This window comes from Parasteatoda tepidariorum, chromosome 12 (assembly GCF_982258835.1).
Source record: "Parasteatoda tepidariorum strain Cologne lab strain chromosome 12, Ptep-v5.0, whole genome shotgun sequence".
NCBI classification, from domain to species: domain Eukaryota; kingdom Metazoa; phylum Arthropoda; class Arachnida; order Araneae; family Theridiidae; genus Parasteatoda; species Parasteatoda tepidariorum.
Window position 1 is genome coordinate 32,354,652 of NC_141766.1, and position 26,009 is coordinate 32,380,660.

Sequence of the window (26,009 nt, forward strand, 5' to 3'; positions counted from 1 at the left end):
GCTAAATATGTTTTTGTGAAGAATGCGATGTACTTTTTTCTCCAAAATAAATTTCAATAAATAAAACTTTTGAGTAACCAGTCTTAACTTTGCCTCATGTTATGTTCCCGGGAACTTCAACCCTTAATGCGTTAAATTAATTTTGTTTTTGATGACTATTTTCCCGAGTAATAAATTTATATTTACACTTCCAAATGAGTAGCAATATTTTTATATAATTTTCCAGCAACCTGCATTTTCTATTTTTGCAACACTTTATCATAAGTTATCCGATATATCTTAGATTAATGGTCCCATAACACATCATTTATTTTCCACCTATTCTAAATTAAATTTTCGCCAAGGCGTAAGGGCATGGAATAAAATAAATTGGAATATTAAGAAGAATAGGAGAGTAAAAGATATCTGGGTCATAAGATGGCTACTAATAGCGCCAGTGACAGTTGAATTATGGGTAGTTCAGACGACAGTATTCATTAAATCATCATCATCGATATTCTTACTTATCACGACACTAGGACATCACACAGGTTTCATGAACTAGTATGGGCTTTAGGAAAATCTTCTTTAAATCCTAACTTGTTATGATTTTTAAACAGATAAGAATTTTCTTTTAAAATTTTAGAATTATTTGCAATTAATTGTCAAATGGATTATATATTTTTAAAAAACTATAAAAGATTTCGTAAAGTAAATAAGTTGTAGTACACATTTTTTTAAATAAGTTGTAAAGTAAATAAGTTGCAGCGAAATTTTGTCTCACTTAAAAGAATGCAATATTTTATTAATAAATAGTAGTTTCAGAAATTATTTTATTAGTAAATAGTGCTTTAGAATTATTTTATTAGTAGAAGTTTATTTTATTAGTAAACAGTAGTTTTTTAATAGTTAATAGCAAACCTTTCAAAAACCTAGCTTGTTATAATTTTTATAACAAATAAGAATTTTGCCTTGAAATTTAAGAATTATTTGCAAATAATTTAAAATGAGTTATATATTTATAAAAAGGTTTCGTAAAGTTAATAAGTTGTAGTTCAACGAAATTTTGCTTCACTTAAGAGAGTATCATATTTTATCTATGAATAGTAGTTTTGAAAATTATTTTATTAGTAAATAGTATTTTAGAATTATTTCATTAGTAGAAGTTTATTTTATTTGTAGAAGTTTATTTTATTAGAAAATAGTAGTTTTTAATAATAAATACCACTTTTAGAAAGCAAAATTACGATTGATTTTTACTTTAATTCTTAATACATATTTAAGTTATTGTATAGTAACTAAACATATTTTTAGATAACTGTTATAAATGGGACTAGTAATTATTTTTTGTGATATACATACATGGGTGAAAGCCCTTATATAGCAAGACGGAAAAGAGAAAAACTTGGTACGTAAAACATTTCATTCCAGCATTTTTTTCGAAAAAAATGAAATATCTGTAACTATCAAGATTTCTCTTATGATTCTGGCATATATATAAAACTGCTTCTTTTCCAAGATAAAGTAGATATTGTTGAAAAATTTAAAAAAAGAATAAGTAAACTCCTCCCCAAAACTATCTATAACTGAAATGGTTTTACTACCAGCCTTTCCTCTTTTCCGTCTCGCTTTCACCCCTGTATATATATAGATTAAAATACCTTATATTAATTTTTTCAAAAGTTAAACAACTTATTCTAAACTACCAAAACACATTTATTTTTATTGGTTTAGAATGTATATCTAGTTGTAAGACCGGTGGTCTGTAATTTTAAAAATAAAGTGCTAATTAAAATGAATTTTTCTACAATAATTCCTCATTAAACAAGCACTGCAATTTATCTAATATACTTGCTTGCTTGCTTCATTTAGAAAAACTGGTCATCTGGGCCGCGCAGCGGGCCCTATCCCATACATCATGAAATTAAATACATTGAGGTAAAAACATTTTGAATTTAGCAACATTGGGATAGCTATAAAATTTATCTAATATACAGGACACTGACAACTTTCTACGCTTTTTTATACATTTTTCTATAGTAGTAGCTAAGTTTATATTTTTCATCATCATCGAAATATAACTGGGCGCCTGGGGCCGTTAGCGGCCTTTTTCCCATTCATCTTGTATTTAATCTTTAAGGTGGTTCTTTCTGGTAATTGGAATGAAAGGAAATCAAATATTTTGTATTTTAGTTAAAATTATGCCACTACAAAAATGAGCTGCAATCGGCCTGAGGTTTATGTCTTCTCTTAAGTTTTCGAAAGTAAAAATTTCGTTGAATCCTGCGGTGTCACAATATATGGTCTTTTCAAAAAATCTGAAGTTTTGCTTTGCAATGTGATGATCTAAAAAATCTATGTTGAGGTCGCTATGTATGTTTTTATTGCGGATAAACCATCTTGCTTTTGTTATTTTCCTGAGGATTTTGTTCTGGCATATTTTGAGTTTCTTAAGGAGTGATGTCGAAATGTTGCACCAAGCTTGTGACACCGCAGGATTCAACGAAATTTTTACTTTCGAAAACTTAAGAGAAGACATAAACCTCAGGCCGATTGCTGCTCATTTTTGTAGTGACATAATTTTAACTAAAATACAAAATATTTGATTTCCTTTTATTCCAATTACCAGAAAGAACTACCTTAAAGATTAAATACAAGATGAATGGGAAAAAGGCCGCAAACGGCCCCAGGCGCCCAGTTATATTTCGATGATGATGATGATGACATTGATTATATATATGATTAAACTAACAATAATTAAAGTAAAAGCAAAATAAGTCTGTCAAATTAGCAGCGACTACATTTAAGTTACCATTTTTTATTTAATTACAACTTGATTCTGATTTTGTACGAATGCTTTTCTGAATCACCCGTCCCCAAGGAGTTAATGTATGATTCTTGGTATAGTAAATTCGATTTATAGAACTTTTATTCACCACTACTTCTAAGTAACGCCACTTTGTTTCTAATCAGCTGAATGTAGTTCCATAAAGTGTAGTTCTAGTGTAGTCTAGTAAATTTTTTTCTCAATTTTCTTTTTATTTTTTAAGTTTAATCAAAATGTATTATTTATTATTAAATTATTGACTTGAAAAAATTCATTTGGCAACTTAGAAAAAATAGAATATCTTGTTTAAGAACATTTTGTTGCTCACTAGAATATTTCGATGACCTAAATTCAGATCTAATTGCATTTATATTCAATAAAATTCATTTATAATAAATTTAGGTGAACAGGAATATATCATTTAAATTTCGATGAATATGAATGTATTCATCTAAATTGTTTTATAATAAATTTAGGCGAACAAGATGGGCTCGATTTTTTTAAGCTAAACTTAAAAATGAAATTACTTGAAGTTACAAATAAATAACTTGAATGAAGTTACCAGTTTTATTTTTTTTTAAAAAGCATATGGAGACATCGGCCCTTGACCAGGATTCCCTAGCATTAAGCCTCTGCTACATCTTTCATGATGCCTTTAATTATTTTATCGCATTTCAGGTTCGTTTCCGAACCACCAATACAACTTTCTGATGTATGTCCCTTTGGGATATTTCATGATGAATGGGATAAGGGCCATTTAGGCCTCAGATGCCCAGTTCTAAAACAACGAACGAACGAACAGGATTCCCTAGGACCGTAAAGAAAGTTTTTTTAACTGTTGTAGTAAACTTTCGTTAAAGAAAGAAAGACTTTCTTATGCTACCACTTTAAAATTTTGAAGTCCCGTAGGAAAGAATTATTTATTAAAATATATATTTCATTGGTAAACTAATATGTAGTGGAGGTCACAAATGTATTGAATGATTAATTATCCTCTTTCTGCAGTTAGAGGGTTCCCTTGACCTGGAAAAAATAAATAAGTGGTAGCTAAGATTTTTCAAGACTGCTGAAAAATGCTTAAATTTATCTTTCATTTGTGAATTACGAAATTTTTCCGGTGTTACTTTTTGCACCAATATATATTTTGTTTAAGTTAAAGATTTATTCGTAATCAGTTATCCTCTTCTTGCTATTAGAGGGTCATGAACTGGAAAAATTAAATAAGTGATAGCTGAGACTTTTCAAGACTAATGAAAAATGCTTAAATTTATCTTTTGTTTGTGAATTACAAAATTATTCCTAATTTTCGTTTTGCACCAATATATTTCCTAAAAATTAAGTATTAATTTCTTCCTTAAAACATCTAGATATATCTCACTTTTTCTCTTTGTAATTAAACGGTCAAGATCCATCTGTTTATTCTTGCCTTTAATTATAATTTTCAAAAGACAGTGGGAACAATGACCTGAAAGCTTTTTGACCGAAGGGCATCGCCTTTTCCGCCAGACACTCAAAAGCATGAAGATAGCAAACTTTAATTCCTCCGTAACACTGGGTTTATCTTTGTCTAGTCCTCTAAGTAGCGCCATTTGTTCCTGTACTTGACAAGGATTTAAAAGCTGTTTACATTGAGCATGGAAGCATACTTATGTATTTGTAACTATAAATAAATAAGCCAAACTTAAGGAGGAACATTAGCATGCAAACGGTTAAAATTGAAATGATGACTAAAATGCTATAGTGAAAACGAGTCATACAGGATTAATGTTCAAACTTAGCAGATATTAGGTGTATAGTTCGTTCACCAGGAGTTGGCACTTGGCTTCGCCTTCATCACGTGGTATCGGATGATACTATTTCGCTATTTTGGGGAGAAGGATGTGAACAAGGCTGCTATTTTTACGATCGTATGACACAAGTATTTATTTCGCAATCTTCATGTGCATTTTATTTCATAAACTTACTAATATTTCTCTCTTTTTATTGAATAGTTTGTTCTTTTTGAGATATTTCGCTGGGAAAAAGTTTTTAAATATAAATTAGCTAGAATAACGAAACGTATAATAGCTGATGATAAAGCGAAGTAAGTGACTGAAAAAGAATTCACTGTTTGTGTTTGGCCATCACCTTCTACATCAGAAAGCCTCCACACGGTTTCTTTTAAGTAGTCTGAGCAGACTGTTTAAAAAGGGAACAGTTTGAGCTCATGAAACCAAATTCTATTTTAAAAGTGACAGAGAGGAATTTGTCATATATATTTGAGAATTGAATGTGTAGTGGTAGACAAGTAAATAAGACAAACTAATCATATTCAAAAATTAAACAAATTTTTAGACATATATTTGCTACCACTTTCTTATTTTTACTAGATTTTTTATTAAAGGGCTCTTTCGTAAACCGGTTTGTCTTCATAGTGGTCTGATCGGACTACCTATAAAAAACTGTGTGGAGGCTTTGCGCGCATTAGAGGTTATCTCGATTTCAAGCGGGGAAATGTTTTTCCTCTTACTCCCCCGCGCTGAAATGAACTCTGCGTCCGAGGAGGTGGAGCCAAGTGCCAACTACTGGTGAACGAACTATACCAGAACATTCTGTCCTCGAAAGCGCACGCCTTCTTGTACAGTAATGCAAATGGTTCTTTTATAAAATAAAGTGGTAGGGTATTTACCTTTTAACTCAATGGTATTATTTAGACATAAAGAGACGTAACATGACGTAAAACAGCATGTGCATACATGTTCAAACTTGAAACGAAAGTATCCGACGAAACTAAGTGGTATATCTGATTATATACCACTTAGTTAATTAATTCAATAGAAAATAGTGAATTAAATAGTAAAACATGCAGGATAAAATTAATTACACCCACTTTTTAAAAGCATCACCATGAGATCACTGCAATAAAGTCGCATTTCATACGAGACTCTAAATTTTACATATAAATATTTTGAAAGAAATTATGGTTAGGCTCTAAACAGCAGAAGACCCTGCCCTGTCGCATAACTCTAATTCCAAAAATATTACAAACCACTAGAAATTTAAGACAATTAGCTTCTAAGTTATCTCCCATTTTCATTAACCACTATTTTTCAATGATGCAATACCACTAGTTTGAAAGGCCACCTACCTAGGCGTCGCTCTTACTAGTACTTTAAACTGGAATACCCATATTGAAAATATTTTTAGCAAAGCGCAAGGAGCCTATAGCATACCTGCCAACTCTTCCGGATTTTCCGGAAGATTTTATTTTCATATTTAAAGTGGTAGCAATACTCAGGTTATTTCAATTAACTTTTTGAATTATAATGATAATTATAAATGAGTTTGACCACCACTACATATAAATAATTACAATAAATATATCAAAGCATAATAATCCTTTCTCAAGCGAATTTCAACGGGATCAAAATATAAACATATTTTTGAGTCAGATTGTTTTTCGTTTATTGTTTAGCAACCACTCTGAAAATCCATTCTCGGAAAGAGTGAAAGTTGGCAGGTATGCTATAGATCTCTGAAACCAATATTAAACTATAATTCAAAACTATCACTCAAAACAAAACGAACGCTATACCTCCAATGCATTCGACCGATCATCAGCTACGCAGCCCCTGCATGGAGCACAACCACTGTTACTCAAAAAAAGAAACTGGAGATTACTCAAAATAAATTCCTCAGATATATCACTGGAGCCCCCAGATCCATGAGAATGAAAGATCTCAGACGAGAGTTAAAAATCAACAAAATAGATGAGCACATAGCTGAACTATGTGCAAGTTTCTTCAGAGATGCACTCTCTTGTCATACGTGCAATTACTTTAAAAATTTTGATTTTGAGCTCATCAAGGACAACATAAAATGTAGCCCGGCAACCGCCTTTTCCCTATCCGACGGAGTTTTGTCCCGTAAATTTTGTAAATAGCTGTAAATACTTGTAAATAATTTTGCGCATTTATTATGTATTTCTCCTTTTCTCTAAGGCTATGTGGCTACTGTGCACCTGAGAAGCTCGGGGGTAATACCTCGAAGGGAGGCGAGGCAGTCTGCCACAAAACCTCTTCTCTCTCTTAAACTTGTTTGTTCAATCTCACTACTTCATTTTAATTTTCTCTCAGTAAAAGATACTGAACCCCAACTTTCAGCTTTCAGTTGCGCTTCGGCGATTTATTATTTATGTCCACTCAGATGAATTAGTTAGAGCCCCTAGCGGGGCTGATGCTAAGACAACCATCACATATGAGTATGAGTATTAATCACTATTCTTTAGTCAAATATTAACTGGAATACATCATTTAAATTGGAATGTACGCAAGGCAAGGATGCCAACTACTCCGCTTTCTGCGGAAGTTTTAATTAATCGGTACCAAATTAAAGAGTAAAACTTGTCGAATTAGGAGGATTACGCCTTCTCTTTATACGTATCTCCCTGAGATAACTGCAATAAAGTTGCAATTCACGTGATGCTTTGAATTTTTGATGTGTAGTGATGGAAAAAAAATTTGAAATGAAAAATACTGAACTAAAAATAATTTAAATTTCAGTGCCTTTAGCAAATGCTTTTTACGAAGTGGAGGAAGTTGGAATCTGTGTGTACGGTCTAAGGTCGCACTATTCTAGAGGACGCTATACCCAGAGAAAAAAATCCGAATTGGCAAAATCAGTGGGAAGTCTCGCACTTAGGGGGCGACGCCTTTAGGGAGGGTATAATTGGTAAAATGACAGTGATACATAATTGAGGGTGCTAAGAAAACTGAACAATGTAAGCATTAATTTCGTAAAGGGATTCTGCTTCGAGGTTTGCGGTCTTTATTTTTAACCCTTTATTTTAGTTTGATTGTGAAAGATTTAGAATAAACATTCTAATTATTTATTTACATTAGCTGAAAATGTAAATAATTAATAGTTTACAATATAGTAGGGATCAACTTATACGTTACAATTAATTCATTTCAAATTAGAACACCACGAAATATATAAGTTTTCATTTACGAGTGTAGAATTAATGTTTGAAAATAATTAGTCAAAGATACTTAGTTTTAATAATCAGCGGTAGAGCTGCTTATACTGAATCTGAAATATACGACTAAATATAATTATAAAAATTAAAAAATTTTCAGGAAATATAATTTCTAAAAACGTAGGCGACTTATAAAGCCATAATGTAGAATGATAAAAAGTGGTTAAAACTGATACTAATATGATAAAAATTAATAAAAAATTTATAATTAATTATAAAAAATGATGAAGGAAAAATGATACATTTGTTAGGGCGCATCAAAGAAAAATTTTGTTTTCCCGTATTTCTTTCAATCTTTCATTCCGGATATTTTTTATTTTCTGTAAATAATGATAATAATTTCTCGAAAAATTTTATAATTTATTTCTATTGTTTTACAATTTGCTCAAATTTATGTTTTGTATTTGTCTGAGAATTTTTATCTTTTCATTATTAATAGTTTAACGCACACTATGTGAATATACGCGTGTGTTAAAGAAAAAGAAAATCAAAAAGCCAAAAACATTTTAACACAAAAATAATTCTATATTTTTTCTGTTTCATGCATTTCTATCACTATTTGAATTATTAAAATTTATGTTTGAGTAGAATTTATTTTTGTTTTTTAGTATTATTTATTTTAATTTATTTACTCTTCCCTTTTCAGGGAAAATTCTCATCACATGTTCCATATTATTTTTGCTTTATAAAGATGGAATTCAGATAAAACGTCTGTCAGCGTGTTGTTTGATGATCAGCAGACAAATTTCTTTTATTGTTTTTAATTTTTTTTATCTTGTTATTCTACCCCATCTGCATTTTTAAAATTTTCTTTTGATCTCATCTTGAATTCTCTACTTTTATTTTGATTGTGTATCTACGAACACACACCCGTTTATGCACAAACATATAAGAGTAAAGAGACACCTTATTTTAAACAAAAAATGGCCACTAGTGTGTTATTTCAGGGATCTAAATTTAAAAACAAAAAATATTCTCGAACTACTTTTCATCATCAATAATAGAAAAAAGAATATACACCATTATTGAGTTTTTAATACACCATTATTGAGCTTCTAATATCATGTTGTGTTGCCTGTATTCCTTGTTTCATGAGAATGCTCAATTATGTTTAATTATAAAAAGTATGCGGTGTAGTTTTATTTTCAAACCATTACCTTAGTCCATTAACCAAAACATAAAAATAATCAAAGTAATGGAACAAGACGAAATTGCTTCTGAAATGAAATAGTTACTAAAAACTTTAAATCTTACATTAAGTGCTTGTTGGCATATTTATGAATAAAATATCGACTTTATTGTGTCGGTGGTCAAAAATACATTAGCTTCTCGTTTTTCTGTCTCCTAAAACCTTTTCATAGCGTTAAGAAGTCGCAAGTAACATCATAAAGGTCACATTTTATGATCAATATTTCATCGGTGGATCATACGAAAAAAACCTTAATTATCCTTAATGGAGAAATTTAATAAAGGAATACAGTTCAAAAAAGTCATTGTAACATATTACATGGACTTATATTAAACTACTATAAATAAGTTCGATGTCACGAAATTTATTCGATAACTCAAGTAGTATTCGTTGTCTAAATTATTCTTTTAATTTAGTACAATGATTTATAAGTATTTCGGGAATCAGTCATAAAATATTTCCTAGCATTACCTTTAAAAAAAATCAGCACAAATACTCTGACATAAAAAGTCTTCTGTATTCACATTCATAAAAATATTCCATAGATATAAATCATTTATAAATGATAAAATATGATCTAAATTATAAGTATGCAGATTTAAACGAAATTTAATAAAGGAATATAGTTCAAAAAAGTCATTGTAACATATTACATTGACTTATATTAAACTACTATAAATAAGTTCGATGTCACGAAATTTATTCGATAATTCAAGTAGTATTCGTTGTCTAAATTATTCTTTTAATTTAGTACAATGATTTATAAGTATTTCGGGAATCAGTCATAAAATATTTCCTAGCATTACCTTCAAAAAAAAAATCAGCACAAATACTCTGACATAAAAAGTCTTCTGTATTCACATTCATGAAAATATTCCATAGATATAAATCATTTATAAGTGATAAAATATTATCAAAATTATAAGTATGCAGATTTAAACGTTTTTACTCTTAAATATGATTTCAATAAGTAAGAATTTTAAATTAAAGACTGTTTAGGACTTTTCTTCATAACCAAACACCAGAGCTGACATGGTTCAAGGGATAGACCAGTCGTATCCCGTTAATGCGACCCGGGTTCGAATCTCGGCGCTGACTGGTCATGCGATTTCTACGCTCGGCTCCCATCGACAACGATGCTGACAATTATGATTTCAGTTGTTGTTTCTTTCATTTAATTAGTTTTTCTTAAAATGAATTTGCATGTTCTTCATAAAACTTATTTTTTTCATTTTTGTTTACTTTTTTATATTATATTTATCGAAAAATGTTTACGAAACTATTTATAAAATCGGTGTAATAAGTCCAGTACAGCAAGTTGTTGAAACGAATACGTTGGAATTCAATTAGAAATCTTAACAAAATTTACATATAAATAAGAATTTCTATGAATCAAATTTACTTAGTAACTTTTTGAAAAAAGCTGTAATGCAATTAAGGATCACATTTTTTAATTATTCGCATTCGTTACGCATAAGGTTACTCAAAAAAACTGTATTTATCATTCAAAAATAATTTAAACAAAATATTATAAAGATGATAGGTGCAATCTTGCATTCCAAAATATTTTGGAAACAAATCGTCTAAGTTACGCAGTTAAAGGAAAAATTTATTAATAACGTTCCTTAAAAATATTGAGCACCCTTAAAAATATTTTTAAGGAAATTATATCAGTATTCTGGAAGGAAGTTTCGAATTTTAAAATGTATATTTTTACCTTTAACTTTAAAATTAAAATTTAGGTACTGAAGATACAGCGATTATATACATTTATTTGGATTAAGTATTGTGTTGAATGCGAGCATGTAAAAATATTTTTTTTCTTCATTTCGTTACCATTTATCGATTATCTTAAGAACCGTATGAGCTCTGTAAAATATTATTAAAAAAATTTCATACAAACACTTTATTAAAATGCAATTTAAATTATTTAATTACATTTGTTGATTATATTTTATTTGATGATAATTACACCAATACCAGTTTTCTAATGTTTTATTAAAAGTCAAGTTGCACAAAATATCCTTAAAATCAAAAAACGAACTTTCTCTGTAAATATAACAAGAAGTATTGTGTGTACACTTTTTTTATACGAAATGAGTATACACGTAATTAATTATATATTTATTTACCTACTCATTGTTTTCGAATATTAAATTCGTATGTCTGATAAACTTTTATAAAATAAAATAAAGCTAGAGTATCATTCACAAAAAAAAAACATTTTCATTATAAAATTAATAAAATTATTAGTTTAGTTCGAAAATAATAGTAACATATAGCAATTTAATTACAAACTATAATTATTTTCGCATCATAAACTATTGTATACTTATTAGTTTTTCAAATTATTTATAGTTTTTAAGTTTAATTATCATAATTGTTTTTTAGTTAAATTTCAGCAATTAATAGAACAACATAATAGCATGCTTGTTTAAAAAAAGCAGAAAGATAAATTTTTATGATTGTAAAATTCTTCCATTGGTGAAAAAATATTTTAGTTTAAAATCGACTTCAATAGTACATAAAAATTACTCTAAGAAAATTAAACATGCTTTATTTAACAATTTCATGTTAATGTGAGATAAAAGCAATTATTATATTAGCTGCGAAACTAATGTTTAATCTAATTTTTTTAAATGAATTTAATTCTTTAGATAATCTTGCAAACGTTGATAGTTTTTTAAAACAGATTAAAATGTTACTAATTTTTGCTAATTTTACAATTATTTATTTTAAAATAGAAAAGTGCTTAAAAGAAACTTACATTTTGAATTTCATTAATTTTTAAGTTTAGGAATAAAATTTAAATTATGAAATTGTATTTAAAATTCAATGAAAAGTAATTACGAAAAATTTAGAAAAATTAATTGTCCTGATATTTACCAACAAAAAAAAAGTGAAAAAAAAAGTTTCATAAAAGTCGTGAGCTTTCTGAAAACAGTGTAATGGGGGAGGGGGGAAATAGAATGTTTCTCTCATTTACCACTGTAACAATCTCTGTAATGATAGATTGTAATGATAGATTTCACTTTTATCTTTAGTTTCAAGAAATTTATGTAGAATTTACTACATTAGTTATGCAATTAAAAATGCTATTTTTTTCTTAAAACGCACTAAAATGCTATACAAAACATTTAAAATATCTGAGAAAACTTTAATATGTGACATAAATATTTAAATATGTATTATATAGTAATGTTATAAATAAATATAAATGGAGTACTGGGGAAAAATTATATGAATATTATGACTGGATAAGTAAACGCATATGTAATGCCCTTATAGGAACGAATCGAATAAATATTTTCAAGTGGTAGTTTATTAATTGTGATTCTTGGTTTAATAAATTCAATTTAGCAGATTTTTATCCACCACTATTTCTAAACAATTCGCAGGCTTATATAATTCACCACTTTTTTCAGATGTGCCATGATAAATATTTTAAAAACTAGCAAAATCTGTCTAATATTTGCAAATTTAGTTTGTAGTTATTTACCGTGTGGTCAGACGTGCAAGCCATGTAAAATTAGTGTGGCATTCAACGTGTTAACAACCGGACAGAGGGGCCATCTGACATACGAAAACCACCTAATCCCAATGCCAAGAAGTTCGAATATTTAGTAAATGAATAGTTGCTAACAGACCTATAGAAGCATTTGAAAAAAAATCCAAAATTTTGTGAGTTATCTATAGATAATATGGACACATATAAAGCCAACTGCTCATTATTAATATTAAATTTTAAATATACTGGATACAGCTGAATTACCAAAAATGCAGCTAAAATTTAATGTAACCATGTAATCGAAACAGTTTTGTGGTAACAGAAATAAACTAACTTTAAAAAAAAATAAAGTTAAAAATAGTTTTTAGTTTTTGATTAGTCACTACACTGAATTAATGAGTTATAAATTTGTACTGAATTAAAAAGTTAGCCGTTACATTGATTGTTAAGAAAAGAATAAAATTATTTATATTTGCTTTTAATAAAATGCAATAAAAATTAAATAATTGAGTTAGTTTAACTGTAATAGGATTAAGAATGATTAAAACAGTTAAATTTGTGAAATTAAATTATAAAAGCTAAGAAATATGTAATACCTATAACGGCAACATATCATATATAATCGGAAAAATTTTTAAAAAAATAAAAAAAGGAAATTCTATTTCACATTCTAATTAGGAAAATTTTCCTTAAATTCAACACATAATTAACTATTATACCTAATAAAGTTTTAAAGAATATCTTCTGTAGAAGTTTCATGGAAATTTCTTAGAGATTTCAAAAGAATAGCAAATATTCCATTGGGAACGACGAATTATTACTGAAAATGTGAACTGCTCTGGAAATAGCTGATTTTGCAAAAAAGGAAAAATCGTCTGCAATAGATAAAGGATCTTTAAAATGGATCATTTGTAGCTAAGGCTTTAAAAGTCAAGGTTTCCTCTTTCTTCAATGAGTGATTCTACACACATGAAGGTCAAGAAATCAACTTAGCGATCGATTAAAAATCATAAAATATTCACATTTTCTTCCAAATAATGATTCTACCTGAGTCCTAATAAAAAGATGATAAAGTCAAATTATGTATTTGTCATTGAAACAGTCATTAATCTTAAGAAGCGTTTAGTTTAAAACGATATTTAATATTTATGAAGAGTTTTCAACAATTTTTTGCTTTCGGGTAATCCAGATAGTGTTAAAAGTTTATGCTTTTACTATTCTATTATTTTGTTTAATATCAGAGGAAGCAAAACTGCTTTATTCTTTCTGCTGATTCCCAGAAAATAAATTTGTTTCTTGAGAAATTATACTTCTTCGTATAATAAATGGCCATTAGATATAAGAAGCCTTTAGATTTTTTTAACCGAATCAGGGGAAATAATAATATTATTATTTTTCTTGAGTTCTCTAAAATAAATATTTGCCTTTGGAAATTATTTTAATTTTCAAACCAAAAAGTAATCTTAGTTTAAAACGATACTTAATATTTATGAAAGATTTTCAACAATTCTTTTTTGTTAATCTTGATATTTTTTAACGTTCATGCTTTTACAGTTTTATCATTTTGTTTTATATCTCATGAAACAAAACTGCTTTATTTTTTCCCCGATTTCCCTGAAATAGCAATTTTTCTTGAGAAATTAAATTCTTCTTCATATAACAAATAACTATTAGTTATAACAAGAAGGGTAAACAATAATAATATTATTTTCCCTGAGTTCTCTAAAATACGTATTTGTTTGGGGAATTAGACTATTTATTATGACAAAAAGTAATTATAGTTTCAACCAATATTTAATATTTATGAATCATTTTCATCACATTGTCTCTGATTAATCTAGATATTTTTTAAAGGTCAATGTTTTCTAACAGAGCTCTGTCTTAATAAATTACAATGATTCTGTATTTGAGAAACTTTCAGACAAGTCAGATGAAGCAATATCATTACACTCTAATAATCATTAGTCTTAAAGCCTGGAGTTTAAAGAGATATTTAATAATTATGAATTGTTTTTGTCCTATTGTTCTGGCAAATCCAAATGCCTTTTTTAATGCTTTATGATTTTACAGAATTTTGTCGAATCAAAAAAGAACGATTCTGTTTTGCATTCTTTATCAAAGTTGAATGTTTCTATATTTATTGCCAAAGTAGTCTTATTCCTCCAAGCAAAATAGGGGATGATAATATGGCTTAAAATAACGAAAGTTAATGCTAACACTTTATTATAATCATCAAAAGTACCTCTTTAGTTTATATTGTGTTTATAAGAAAAGAAAAGAAAACAAATAGAAGATAATAAGACAATTTTATGATGTTAAAAAATTCACTTTCAAGAATTACATAGGGGGAGAAAGTGGACTGGCTTCGAACGCTCAGGAACAGGCACCCATTCTCAAGACTCACTGAATTAGGAAGAGAAATTAGATTTGAAAAGGAAAACGCAAAGTTGCATATGGAAAAGATGAAAATAAAAGCGTCCTGAACGCTCGAAATATGTTGAGTTTTTTCATCTTTAAAATTTTTATAGCAAAATGAAAATTTTTACATTATTCAACAAGTCTTTCCTTTACAATTTTTTGGGATTATTTGTTTCATGATAGTAAGTTCTCAAAAGTTTTAAAGGCATAGTTTGACGAAATCAATATTAAAAGGAAATATGAAAATTTTTTCCGGTGTCTGTTAAACTTAAAAAATACTTTCTTATTCTTTTTAAATTAAATGAATAAAGAAATACTTTTCAAATTCATTCAAATGATTCATTCAATTAAAAAGTTTTCAAATTCATTAAATTTAATGATTTTTGCATCCAAATCATTTAAAAAATAAAAATATTTGTATTTGATTTCATTTCTGTCTCCCCATATTTTCTTTTACTTTTATAGTTTAACTTTGTTTTAACCATTAATAAACCTTCAAAATACTGTTTAAAAAACACTTAAAATGAGGTTAATAAGCAAATTGAATAAGCAAATAAACAAATGGAAAAATAATTTACTAAGAAAAGTGAAACATTTATGCGCGCAATTATAAAATTAGTTTATCAAAAGATAATTTCATGCAAAAAATACTTCTTAAAAAATATTTATTATTTTTTAGTATTTTATTAAAGAATAGTCAAAAAAATTCGAAAGTAGGGTACAAATTTTTTACATCATTTTAAAGTTTCTAATTTTACATGGCAAAATACAAAATTTATGCGAAATCGGAATTTATTAAAATTTGATTTCTCAGGAATTATTCAACCGATTTCCCTCATATTTTGCATTTTGACGTGTAAAGTTGCATACTTTAAAGAGATATAAAAAATTGTGCAACTTGCAATTCAAAATTATATAAATAATATTTTATAAATAATATTTTATAAATAATAAAAATTATTATTATGCAAATAATAAAAAATAATGGATATTTATTAATTGTTTTTAAATGGATATATTTGGATAAACGAATTTTATAATTATAAGCAAAGAAATTTTCAATTCGCTTAAAACGCTCTCGAGATATAACGGAATGCGCAAAAAGCAAAATTAACACTATGGGTTTCAAACCTTGGACAGTTGTCCTGACCAAATTATGGGGACTATATTTCCCATATTGTGACTATGCGTCCCTATATTTTGGGGGTCTAAAATCCAAATCCGTCTTAAAAAGGGTATGTTTATTCAGAGAAAGTACAGTTTTCGTCTGATTTCGTAACTTAAAAGTTCGTCTGCGCTAATTAATTAGCATATTTGAGGTCACCCCCCTCGAATCATTACATTTCAGTCATTAAAAAGTGAAATTCTGATCATTAGATTAAAAGTTATTCAGGGTGGGCTTTTTTTTTTATTTTGCTCACTGTACATCATGTTCTAGAATAAACAAGCATGTTTTTCGACTGATATGGATTCTTGACCATTAAATATTATATAGATTCTTGACCGTTCTTGATTGTATGGAATCTTGACCATTCTTGATCCAATAATTCTGCAGAAATATTGGGATATTATCTTCGATATGGTGAGTATATAGAATATATTGTCCCAATATTTCAGGCAGGAGAGCCGTAAAACGTTTTGGTCGCCATAACGCTAATTTTCCTTTTTTGCGAATTTGGTCATTTGTCCAAAAATATATAGCAAACCAAAAAAATTTTACACAATTCTAAAATTTACTTATCCAAAGATCATCCCATGCAACGAATTATTTTTATAATTATTTATAACTTTTTATCATTTAATTAACAAAAACGCAAACTGCTCCGAATATTTTAAGAAACGGTTGAGAACTATAAATTAAAATTTGCAGATTTTCGATTAATTTCCCAAAATTTCTAAAAGGCTCAACGCGGTTTAACTGTAACAGAGTGAAGTATCACGTAATCCTTTGAATTATTTAGAAGTAGTGATGAGAAAAATCGAATCTATAAATCGAATTTACTTAGCCAAGAATCATACATTCGAAGATTACTTCTCGAAAATATTTATCCCATGTCATCTCTGAATTAACTAATGGCTGGAAAAAAATTTGAATATTAAGGTATACAAATTTGCTATTCGGTGAGTCGAAAGACAAAAATTACAATTTGAAGACAATCAGTCGAATAGTTCTTCAGAAATTAAAATTTAACATACGAATTATTTGAGATAGTAAAATATACAACGAATAAAATTGAGAGGAAACTGATGAAACCGCATACCTGCCAACTTTCACTCTTTCCAAGAATGGATTTTCAGAGTGGTTGTAATACAATTAACGAAAAACAATCTGACTCAAAAATATATTTATATTTTGATCCCGTTGAAATTCGCTTGGGCAAGGATTATCATGCTTTTATATATTTATTGTAATTATTCATATGTAGTGGTAGTCAAACTCATTTATAATTATCATTATAATTCAAAAAGTTAATTGCAATAACATGAGTATTGCTACCACTTTAAATATGAAAATAAAATCTTCCGGAAAATCCGGAAGAGTTGGCAGGTATGAAATTTAACTTAATGTTAACGCAACACCTCCCTTCCCTTCCACCACATATTATCCAATTTAGATGAAAGAGCAGATATCCATACATGGATAGGTACTCTGAAAAAAGTTGATTAGTTAGTTGGCAGGTATGAAACCGTATTTTCCAAAATTGGTCTTCTCCATATAGTTTAAGAGTAAAAAATCCAAATCCATCAAAAAATACGCATGTTTAATCAAAGTACTTTTTAAATCTGATTTCGAAACTTAAATGATCTTCTGCACTCATTATTTAGAATATTTTTAGGATTGGCTATCTAATTATTGAGAATAAGTCCTAGTACTGGATGATCTGATCATTAGAGAAAAACTTATTCAGGATGTTAGCTTTTAATTTATTTATTTATTATTTGTTTGTGGGCTGTATAATTAGTCACGGAATGATCACTATTGAATAAAATTGATCCACCAATAAATTGTAATAACATTAAATATAACATTAAATGGTAATAGCATTGCAATAATTAAATATAAAAAACAACAATTTTATGTAAAAATACTGAAAATACGACATTACTTATAACCATATATTATATGGTATTATACAAACAAAATGTTCAATAAACTTTTCTTTTTAGTCATTTGAAGATCTTATGACTTAAGAATCTAGATTTGTATGTTTTTTTCTCCTCATTTTTATCAGGAATATGTTGTACACTTTATAAAATATCATATATGACTTTACATTGCTTCAAAAATTTTAATAAACTAACATTGAAACGAAACTAAAAATATCTTCATAACTTTAATTGATTCATAAATTGTAAATTCTTCAATCATTCGCCAAAAGGATACATTTTTATGCATTTACTCTTTTAAAATATACATTTCCAATGTTTAGAAAAAATTATAAAGCAATTTAAAATGAAAAAATATATTATAAGTATATTCTGTACGGATAATTTTTAAATTCGAGACGAGATAAAATTGATCATTGTTGGTGATTAACATTGCCTAATTTCTGTCTAAAACTGTAAGAGTGAAAAAATATAGTTGACTTAAATAGTAAAATACAAACTTTTAAGGTTAAATACGCAATAAAGAGCGAAATAATAAACCTATACATAGTCGCATCGCCTTCAATACTACCAAAGAAATAATTATTAAAAATTTTAGCAAACCTAACTCATTCTTTTTTATCAAAAAATGAATATATAAGAGTTAAATTATAATATTTCTTAGCAAAAAACGAATATTTTGTTTATGATAATAATAATATATAATAATAATATAAAAACTTATATTTGAAGGTTTAGTTTCAAACTAAAGTGGTTGAAAACAAAAATAAATATTCAGTTAGCTAAAAAATATGTATATTATTGTTTTTTGCGTTAGCACTTTTTTTTTAACATCTTTTAAATTTCTGACATTATTGGTTTAAAAAAATGCGGCTTTTTTTATATTTTGCAGTTACTTTTTGAGTGCAATTAAGTCCTTTTTAGGCTTATTAAGGCTCTAAATTAAAAAGACCGGAATCCTGAAAATAATAATAAGCTGGTAGTAAAATTTCTATAATAATAAGTGAAAACTCACTCCTATGAATTTTAATTTAATATTCTGAGAACATAAATCTGTCGTAAAAATTCTCTAACAGAAATAAATTTTTAAACAATTAAAGGTAAGTTTTTGAATGTTCTTTTAAGTAATATTTCTATCAGTTATTAAGTTTTTTGAAGACGCTGATCACACTTTACTTTAAATTATATTAAAGAACGTTTTTGTTCCAAAAATGGTAGTGCGATTGGAAAACTTTATTGAATATTCAGCATTGCAATATTCAAATACATTTCTCACCAACTGTTCAAAACATCTACAAAAAATTAAATTTGAAACTATACACAAGCGTAAAACGTATGTTTTTGATGATTTTAAGCAAACTCAGTAAATTAAATTTTTCTAAAATTGTAATAAACTGTTTTAGAAAAATTAATGCAACGAAACGAAACGTTAAAAGATATACTCTAGATTCAATATTTTTTTTTAGTTAAGAACAGCAAATAAATATGTAATTTTATTATAATATAGTGAGGAATTAAGCTGACATATTTATTAAAAAATTTACATATTAATTAAATAACCATGATTTTCTTTAAAAAAAAAGACTGAAAAGAATTTTTAAATATTTTTAGTTGTACTTAAAAATATATATAATGTTTAAACCAAACTTTTATTCATGTACACAAATTTATATAGATAAAAAAATGCCTCTAAAACTTGTTAAGACTACACACACAGTAATAAAATACGTTATTTTATTCCAATATGGTGACAAATTGAGCTCCCGTATGCATTTAAATGTTTTCACATTTATTAAATAACCATGTTTTTGAGTAAAAAAAATGAGGAATCTAAAAGTAATTTTTAATTATTTTCAGTTGTATTTGAAAATATCTCTATTTTTTAACTCAAACTATTGACATTTTTTAGTGTACACAAAATTATACAGATAAAATATGACACTATAACTTGTTAAAGCTACGTACATTTTATAAAAATAATTTAGCCCAACACAGTAATAAAATACGTTATTCTTTTCCAATACAGCGATAAATTAAGCTCACATATGCATATAAACTTTTCCAACCATGTTTTTAAGTTAAAAAAAGAAAACTAAAAATAGTTTTTATTTATTTTCAGTTGTATTTGAAAATATTTATACTGCCTAAACTAAGCTTTTAATATTTTTTCGTGTACACAAATTTATGTAAATTAAATATGCCACTTTAAAGTTTTAAAACTGCATATATTTTATAAAAATAAAATTCATAAGACATTTTTAACAAGCTATATTTTATTCCCGTTTTTAAAAAACTCATTTATCCCTTTTCAAAGTAAATGCATTAAAATTACAGGGAAAAAAGATATTTTGAAAGCGATCCTAATACCAGAAACGACACACCTGAGCAAAAGAGAAACAAAATAATCCTTTTTCTTACCTGATCTGAGGTTTCTGGACAAAAATCCCTAAACACGTGAAAAGTCCACTTTAAGCGAAAAACCCCAGTAGAAAGCGTGTTAGCAATCTGCTGCTCGAGATGGCTTCCGTCAACTCTGGTGACGTAGCCGTGACGCACTTCCGTCAGGTCTCTGAAGAATATTTTTTACGAAATATTATTTTCTCCATTCATTTTCTGTTTGACTTTCTATCACTTTTATTTTTTGCTGGAGTTGCTTTTAATGGTTTCACAAATGAGAATGTTTTGCATCTTAGCAATTTATTTCCGACTCTAAAATATTATCATTTGCAAAATTGTGCATGTTTATATTCAGTTTCGTTTTTGATATCGTTATTTATTTATTTTTAAAGTGAGTTTGGTTATCGTTAGAAATGATAGTTTGTTTTCAACTTTTTTTTGCGTGGAAGATTATTAGTGAAAGCTGAAATTGAAATATAAAAAATGAAAAAATTCGAACGATAAAATAAGATATTATTTGTTTCTCCAATAAAATGCAATTTAAAATTTCTACTCATTGTAAATCTAATGTCTTTCTGTCTAAATTAGTTTTGCATCCGGGGTGGTTTTTTAATTAAAATGTAAATCTTGATCTTTAATAACCTAATCAGTTCCCTTTCAGTTATTATTTTTAAACTTGGATAAATAAATAGAAATCACTTTCAATTATTGTAAATTTTCTTAATTGAATATACTCTATTCAATCAGCCCAATTTAAAACAAATTGCAATTATATATACATTTTACTTTTAACCTTTTATTACTTTTTCGATAAAGTTGATTCTTAAGGCTATACAAATTAGAATTTTTAGCATACATGTCAATTATTTTTAACTGAAATATATCTTTTTTGGAAAAGTTGTAGATATAGATGATCAGCTTCGGAAATTATGCTCAGTTTAGTTTTAATATTGTATCATTTATTTATTTACGTTTTATTCTTTAAAATATCTTTGATTAGAGCCAAAAATGGTTGCTTGTTTTAAACGTTTTCGCATTGAGATTTATCAGCATAAACTGAATTTTTTTACTAAAAATTCAAAGAACTAACTAAAAATGACATTGGACTTTAATAAGATTTAATGTAAAATTTTTACTTGCTTGAAATTTAATTTTTTCTTTTAAATTTTAGAGACTTTGGCTACTTTTTTGTTGAAAAAGCCTTATTCCCAACGCTTCCTTATCTGTTTAAAAACCTTATATATATATATATATGTATATATATATATATATATATATATATATATATATATATATATATATATATATATATATATATATATATATATATATATATATATATATATATATATATATATATATATATATATATATATATATATATATATATATATATATATATATATAGCCTCCAGGTGGCTCAGGGGATAGAGCCTCCACCTTCCAATGAGGTGGTCCAGGTTTGAATCCCGGCGATGACTTTTCGATACGGATTCCACACTCGAATCACACCGATTTGTTTTAGCTATATCTCGTTTTGGCGTGATAAAGTGTTGCGGGGGGATAGAGCGTTCGCCTTAATGAGGTGAACCGAGGTTGAATCCCAGCGATGGCTAGTAGATACGAATCGGCATCCGGCTTGCACCAGCAAAAGTGCTGACGTGAAATATCCTCAGTTGTAGACGGATCATGGGTCCCTTTGCCGTCAGGTTAACCATAGGAGGTGCTCGTGGTCTTCCTCTCCATGTAACGCAATTGCGGGTTAGTTCTATAAAAAAAAAGTCCTCCACGAAGGCAAATTTCTCCCAATACATGATCCAGGAGTTCCCTTGCCCCTTCGTTGGATTGGGTTCAAAATTACAAGGCTATGGAGTTGAACATTAGTATTTGTAAACCCTAAATTGGGTAGGCTGTTCAACTATGGTTAAAAAATAAAATGAAAAAGTTTTGATAATTAGAATCGTAGTGTCTCAGGGTAAAGAATTTTGGCCTTCCAATGAGGTGAACCAGGTTCGAATCCCTGAGATGGCTGGTCGATACGAATTCCGCTCACAGCTTGCACCGACCAAAATGCTGGCGTAAAATATCATCAGTGGTTTGACGGATCATGGATTACAGTCCTCTTGCCCTGGTCTTCCTCTCCATGTAACGCAAATGCAGGTTAGTTCCATCAAAAAGTCCTCCGTGAAGGCAAATTTCCCCTAATACTTGATACAGGAGTTCCCTTGTCTTCTCTATTTTGTTCACAATTACAAGGCTATGGAATTGAACATTCGAAGTCGTAAACCGAAAATTGGATCAGCTGTTCAACGACGGTTATAAAATATTTAAAAAAAAAATACTCCTACCCTACAACAGAACGTAACCTCCGAAAATATTTATCCTATTATAGTTCGCTCACCAGGAGTTGGCACATGGCTCCACCTCCTCGGGCGCGGAGTTCATTTCAACGCGGGGAAGTAAAAGGAAAGACATTTCCCTGCTTGAAATCGAGATAACCTCTAATGCGCACAAAGCCTCCACGTGGTTTTTTATGGGTAGTCCAATCAGACCACTATGAAGGCAAACCACTTTATGAAAGAGCCCTTTAATAGAAAATCTAGTAAAATAAAAAAGTGGTAGCAAATATATGTCTAAAAATTTGTTTAATTTTTCAATATGATTAGTTTGTCTTATTTACTTTACTACCACTACAGATTCAATTCTTAAATATATATATGACAAATTCCTTTTAGTCACTTTTAAAATAGAATTTGGTTTCATGCGCTCAAACTGTTCACATTTTAAATAGTCTGCGCAGACTATTTATAAGAAACCGCGTGGAGGCTTTCTGATGTAGAAGGCGATGGCCAAACACAAACAGTGAATTCTTTTTCAGTCACTTACTTCGCTTTATCATCAGCTATTATACCTTTCGTTATTCTAGCTAATTTATATTTAAAAACTTTTTCCCAGCAAAATATCTCAAAAAGAACAAACTATTCAGTAAAAAGAGAGAAATATCAACAAGTTTATGAAATAAAATGCACATGTTCAAAATATGCACATGAAGATTGCGAAATAAATATTTTTGTCATACGATCGCCAAATAGCAGCCTTGTTCACATCCTTCTCCCCTAAATAGCGAAATAGTATCATCCGATACCTCGTGATGAAGGCGGAGCCAAGTGCCTGAACGAACTATAGTAGTAAAAGTATAATGTATTAATATTTGTGCAAGTTAGACCAAACAGAATTTTGTGCAACAGAATGATTTTGCCATAAAAATAGTTTAAAATGATATGTAGAAAGTAAAATTGATACATGGTTTTGCTCTTAAGTTGTGCTGAAAAGGTAAAAAAATTCTGTTTGTCATAACGTTTAATGCTTTCAAAATATCTAAAGCTATAAACTTTACGTCTATATAATTATCAGATGTTTGTAATCATCAGATATTTTAAATATGATGATGTAAGAAAGAAAAAGCAAAATCTTCAAAGTGACTATGAAATTTCTTTTTGAAAGTTTACAGATAATTTTAAACAAATAAATCAAAATTTTTAAAATATCTCAAATTCCTGAAAAAAATTTGAGACGAAGATGAAATATTTAAGATATCTTTTGGCAAAGGCAAATTTTGGGTGATACTATAATTTATCGTAAAATATCGATATTCTAAAGAATCCGAGATATAATTTTCAAAAGTATATTTTAATGCTACTCATGAATCTTATGACATACTTTTTTCACTACTACGCAATATCCATAGCTTCAAAAAATATTTTTCATTGTAGTAGTCAAGGTATAATGTATTAATAGTTTTACAAATAAGAATTAAAAGAATTTTAATCATCAAAATATCTTCAGCAAAAAATAATTTAAACTGACATATAAAAAGTAATATTGGCAAGTGGTTCGGTTCTTAAATTCCGTAAAAAAAATTTAAAAATTCTATTTTTTACAAAAAAATCACTGCCAGTGGAAGAAATATTTCGCATTTACATCAGGTTTGGTCACAACTGAATAGACACTGAAACAACAGACACTGAGTATACGATAATTACTGAATAAGAAAATTTCACAGTTCAACGATATAAATCGAATAGGATAATATCGCAAGAATTATCAATAACGATAACACAGAGGTTTTTTTTCTGTAGCTAGAGATTTTTATCAGATTTTATCGCTGATTTCAAATTTGCAACCAGTTTCTCTCTCCAAACTACAGGTTTTTTTTAATTACATTTTCAGTCTATTTTCTGTTGAAATGTACAAGTTTAAAAAAGTTATATAAAACTAGGAGTCGCGTAAATGTTCCGATAAACTTCTGATGAATTTAGAGCACATCATCAGGATTAAAATTAGATAGAAACCCATGCGTGGAAATGTCGTAGTACGTAATTAGAGGCAATTTTCTATTACGACCTGTTCATCAGCACTCGAAAACACAGTTTATAATAGGGGAAGTGCTCCTAGCGGCGCATGGTGACATACCCGGGCATGGTTTCCTATGCAATTTCAATTCTGGTTATGTGTAATGTCTCCTAACCTTGTCACAAACAGTCACGTGACCCCTTGTGATATACCGCTTTTAAACGTGTACATTTCGATTAAAATTAAACTGAAAATGTCATTTAAAAAATATGATATTCGACGATAATAAAAATAATTATTACTGTAATAAAATTTACAAAACATGATATTCATTTTCATATTTGAAATCCCCACACACGAATTAAGCATGATCAAATATTTGTATAAATGCAACAAAAATTTGTTCCCCAATGTAATCATCAAATGCGATGTTATCTTGAAAAATGATACATTTAAATTGAAAAATGAATAAATTATGTTTCAATATTTCTTTTAATGCTACAAAAATAAAATTTTAAGAGGACAAGAAAGGATGTACTTTTGATACATCTTATAAAGATTATTTCATCTCTAGAAAATAAATGTTTTAGTGTGACGATGTTAATGAAAAAGACTCAGTTAATAAATTTGAATATTTTATCAGGGTCACAATTAAATGCTGTAATAAAACACAACGGCGCAGTAGTTTATTATTCATCGTCTAAAGATGATATTGAGATGTGTTCATTTTCTTAATATCATAAGAGGAAAAACATGTAATAGATTGTACGTCAACATGTTAAGAGAGTATGACCTAGTCAGATGAATTAGAAATAAAAAGTACTGAATCATTTATGCCCTTTTTTATATTTAAGGAAACCTTTTTTAATAATAATAAATTTTTGTTGAGATTATATATTAGTTTGTTTTATAAATAAAATTAACTTTTTTTCTTCTATCTACATCTCTTCTATACATTTACATTTTCCGATTATAAGTAATTTGTTTTGCTTCTTTGGTTTATTCTACAGATAAAAATCGATTTTATTGCGTAATCCGGCTACTTAATTTTATGCATGTGATAGAAACGTCTTCTTTTCAGTTAAAGTTACAGTTAACAGGGCGTCCAGTTGTCTTTCAAAATTATTATAGTGGTAGGGTAAACCAACCAGTGAAGGAGCACTACCCAGTGAAGGAACATTTCATATATATTGATTAAAAATAAGAATTTTAA

At 28.1% G+C, this 26,009-nt stretch overlaps 1 protein-coding gene across 2 annotated transcripts in view; it reads right to left on the reverse strand.

The window, feature by feature from the left end:
- Window positions 1-20,540, reverse strand: part of LOC107440923 (dual specificity calcium/calmodulin-dependent 3',5'-cyclic nucleotide phosphodiesterase 1A) — a 549,727-nt gene extending 529,187 nt beyond the window's left edge. For both annotated transcript variants that reach the window (XR_015430831.1, XM_043040985.3), the window contains exon 1: window positions 20,465-20,540. The gene's annotated coding sequence lies outside the window, so the exon portion shown is untranslated. The remainder of the gene's footprint in view (window positions 1-20,464) is intronic.
- Between the last annotated feature and the right edge of the window lie 5,469 nt (window positions 20,541-26,009).